The sequence below is a fragment of the Piliocolobus tephrosceles genome, chromosome 1 (assembly GCF_002776525.5).
Source record: "Piliocolobus tephrosceles isolate RC106 chromosome 1, ASM277652v3, whole genome shotgun sequence".
Taxonomy (NCBI): Eukaryota; Metazoa; Chordata; class Mammalia; order Primates; family Cercopithecidae; genus Piliocolobus; species Piliocolobus tephrosceles.
In genome coordinates this window covers 97,366,483-97,370,962 of record NC_045434.1, presented here as the reverse complement: position 1 = coordinate 97,370,962, position 4,480 = coordinate 97,366,483, and positions in this window count along the sequence as shown.

Genomic DNA, 4,480 nt, shown 5'->3' with positions numbered 1-4,480 from the left:
AGCCCCCACACAAGCCACATCCTCCTTGCTGGATCTCACTGGCCTCCCTGCATCCCAGCCTGCCTTACTGCGATCTGTCCCCCTCAATCTAGCTAAAAGTCCTTCTGTGGCCTCCCGTGGCCCTGAGAATGAGGACTAACTCTCTGCTCTGCATGCATGCCCTCCTGAGTCAGGCCTTCTTCTCCAGGCTGGTCGCCCACAGTTATTCTTCCCTCCAGCCATCCCAAGCCAGAAGGCCTCCTTCTCAGAACTACTGATTTCACACTTCCCTGTGTGGTACTTTCCACCCTTCCCCCGACTAGGCCTGCTGCTCCTTTTATCCTTGCAAACAGAGTGTGGCTGTGTAGTCAGCGAGGATGTCCTTCCAGGCTTCCTGACCACAGGCAGGTGAGAGGCCCTCTCCTTGTGCCCTGTGCACGCCCACACCTCCCTCTTGACTCTTGATGTGTTGTTGATGACAGTTTTCTGGTCTTCACAGACTGTTTAGCCAGCATGGTCTTTTATTCCTTTCTGGGTTGCCCTCAGTGCTTGGCACATTACAGATGTTTCATGAGTATTTGTTAAGTGAGTGAGTACATTCTAGACACGGTTACGCGTTTGGCTTTATGTAAGCCTTGCAACTCTCCTGAAGGGGTGGCCTGCCCCTCCACACCTGTGGGTGCTTCTCGTTAGGTGGGACGAGAGACTTGAGAAAAGGAAATAATACACAGAGACAAAGTATAGAGAAAGAAAAGCGGGACCCAGGGGACCAGTGCTGTGTTTTCAGAGGACCCACACTGGCACCGGCCTCTGAGTTCCCTTAGTATTTATTGAGAATTATCTTTATCATTAAAAGGATAAGGGAGTGGCTGGACAATAGGATTATTGTAGGGAGGAAATCGGCAGTAAGACATATGAACAAATCCTTGTAACATGAATAAGTTTAAAGGAAAAATGCTGTGCCTTGAGATGTATATGCGACATCTCCATAAACCTTTTAGCAGTATTGCTCCAGCAAGTCCCACCTTATTCCTAAATGTGTTTTCTCCTTACTCAGTAAACAAGACACACAATGGGTATTACCCGGAGATGTTCCAATCTCAGGGAGGGGCAGGATTTTTAACCGTCAAGCTTCTTTCAGGTACTTGTTTAACAAAGACACATCCTGCACAGCCCAATATCCTTTTAACCTTAAATCACCTTCGCACATGTCTCTTGCAAGGACAAAGTTGGGGGTAGGGTCACAGATTAACAGCATCTCAAATACAGAACTAAATGGAGTCTCTTATGTCTACTTCCTTCTATATAGACACGGTAACAAGCTGATCTCTTTCTTTTCCCCACACTCTCCTGAGAGGATCACCTTGTTATCCAGTTAGAAATGGGGAAACGTGAAAACCAGAGTGAGGTTAGGCCCCCTGCAGAGGTCACAGAGGTGCAGAGCTGGAACTTAAACCTCAACTTTTGAAGTGTGGTCTATTTTGCCACAGTCACCCCCTCCTCATCCTGTTTCTGTTCTCACTTCAAGTTTCCTGGTTTCTTGTAAGGGAACGTTTTTTAGAGGATGTGTTGCCCCTAAGGAAAATTCCTGCTAGTCTGGAGTGTGGCTCATTGTATCTGGCCCTGCACAGCCTCTCACCTGTCAATCAAACTGGACACTGAGCTTTGGACTCAGCCAGGAACTAGGCATATAGGATGGGGCGGGGGTGGTGGTGAGCAGGAGGATTTTGGGATAAGGTTTTTGCCCTCCGGATACTCACAACCAAAATGTAGAGATAGGTACACCAGGGAAAGTGAAGGCTTATCTGCAGACGGACGCCACTTTGTGCAAACAGGTAGTCAGCCCTCAGAAGTGGGTGGGAAAGAGGGCTTCGTGGATCTGGGCAGGGGACGCTTCTCGAGAAGGTGGAATTTGAGCTGTGCCTTGAAGATGGGCATGGTTTAGATAGGATGAGGAAAGGAGAGAGCCAGAGGTTGGGGGTGGGCTCTGGGTAGGAGGGGAGAGCACAGCGTGCAGGGATGTGGCCGTGGGAAAATACCAAGTAGGCTCCACAGAGGACAAGTGACAGCAGACAGGAATCCTTCAGGGCTGGGTGGGAAGAATGGAAAAGGAGGTTGGGGGCAGATTGTGGAGGCCTTGAAACCTGGGTTAAGTTATTCTGGAGACAAGTGGCTCTCAACCGTGTTCAGCACTTGGATTCTCAGAGGTGCCATCAGGCTGAGTTAGGGCCCAGAAATCTGTGGTTGTAACAAGCACCCCACCCAGGGTGAGTCTGTGGCTGGTGGACTGGGGGAACGCTCCGGAAGCGCTGCTTGAAGGGAGGGGCTGTTGCATGTTTTAAGTGGGAGTGGGAGGACAGCAGCAGGGCAGGTTGGGAGAGAATAAAGGGGCAGGGGAACCTGAACAGCAGCTATTGTCTGCCCTTTTCTCCTGTGAGAAGGAGAAGGGCCTGCATATGAAGGAAATGTCTGGAGTACCGAGAAAAGGGCAGAACTGGGAAGCTGCCTGGCGTGGGGGTGGAGAGGGCAAGGGAGGGAACTCATTTACGGCTCCATTGCCAATTCCATCATTCATTCATCAGGCATTTATTGAGCATCTACTTAGGTGCCAGGACCTAGGGACACAGAGATGAAAGCTTAGCCCCTGACCTTAAGGAGTTCACAGAAGATGGGATATATAAGCCAATAATTATAACCAGTGTAGCAAGAGCAATGTCAGATGTACGCCCTGGAGGCTGTGAGAGCCAGAGGACAGATTTGACCCTGCCAGGGCAGGTGGGGGGCTGGGGAGGGCTCTGTGGAGGGGGTGGTATTTGAGGTGAGACTTAAGAATACAATCAGATGAGGGCAGGAGTTCAGAACTCAAGCATGAATCAGACTTTTTGAGTTCAAATCTTGGCTGTGAAACCTTGAGCAAAGTAACTTCCCTGTGTTTCAGTATCTTCACCTGTGAAATGGGAATCACTAACAATACCTACCTCTTAGTATTGCCAATGAACACATGTAAAGGTTTAAATTGGGATCGGGTGCAGTTAGCACTCAAATACTAACTGTTGCTACTAAATGGCCAGGGAGAGGGAAGCAGGGAAACCTGGGTAAATCAGATAAAGGCATGTTTCAGGCTGGGCAGTCCCCTGTTCTGACTCTGTGCTCGCAGACTGGGAGCTCCATGAGGGGAGGGATCTCCTTCATTTCTGCACCCTGTATATTGCCATGGACAGGCTTTCGATGAAGCAAAGCCCTCCATGCATCTGTTGGATTGGATTGAATGATTCTAAAATGTCAAAGCCTAGGACTGGGAGGGCTGTGGGATGCAGGTATGGGGTCAACGTGGAGCCAGATCCTGAATTCCTTTGGAGAAGACAGTGGGCAGTTACATTGCCACTAAGCAGAGTTGGTCACCCATAGTTGTCCATCCAAGCAAGGAATGAATTGCAGTCCTTCCCCCACCTGAAGCCCTTTTCCTTGAGGGGAGTTCTGCGGAAGCTGAGAAAGGGGGTAGGAGGAGGTGGAGTGAAGACTGAAAAATATTCCACCTCCCCAAAGGGAAAAACTCACTGCCCATGTGACCATTGGAGAAAGACGAACTAAGAAGGCGGTGATTCTTTCCAGAAGCAGGGAAGGGTTAAGTCTGCAGCAGGCAGGTTCTCTCTACTTGCTAATCACTGGTTCACACCATATTAATTACCCAGCCACAGAGGGGAGTGCACAGGAGTAAATTAGCTGGTGAGTTCAAAGGGGCCACTCCCCACATTCCTTAATTAAGAGAGCAGCTGGCAGCCAGTGCTGCGACTCCATTCCCTGGGGCCTTTCTCAGCTGCATCTGCTGCGTTGGTCGCGGAGGCAGGCATAGTAGCTCCATCTGCCATGTGGAACAGCCTGCACCCACCATTAGCCCACCTTCACTTTGGGCTGGGGGTGAGGGAGCAGGTGTTGACCAAGGTCACATAAGCTGCCTGAACTCGACCATTAACCCTGAACCGCTTGATGTGGAGTTCCAGGGTGGTGTGGAATTTGGGTGAAGCTTTGTGCCTGCAAGCAGAATGGGGCCACACTTCTCCCAGGAGGAAAGATGGAGAAGGGAAAGAAAGGTGGGGTGCCTGAGGAGCTGAGAGAGAAGGGGAGCCAGGCAGGAAAGGAGGCAGAGGCAAAGCAGCTGGAAGGAGCGGGCATTTAGCAGGCTTTTCGGGAGCCAAAGAGGAAGGGTGTTACTAGGGAGTGGGGAGGCCTCTGGGCACTGCTTTGAGGGGGTGGTGTGGGATGGGGACTGAAAGGGGAAGGTAGGACCCCACCTAAGCCCTGTCTTTGTGTCTGCTTTCATTTAATCTGTCAGCAGGCACCATGCTACGAGGAGCCACAGACCAAGAGGCTGCCTGGGGCAGCGGAGCCCGTGTGCACCCCTCCCTGGCTAGCCAGCTTAGGCAGCAATGCCATGACATGGCAGGAAGTCTGGTCTAGAGGGAGAGGACCCTGGAAGGAGCCTGTCTCTGTCACTCCTTAG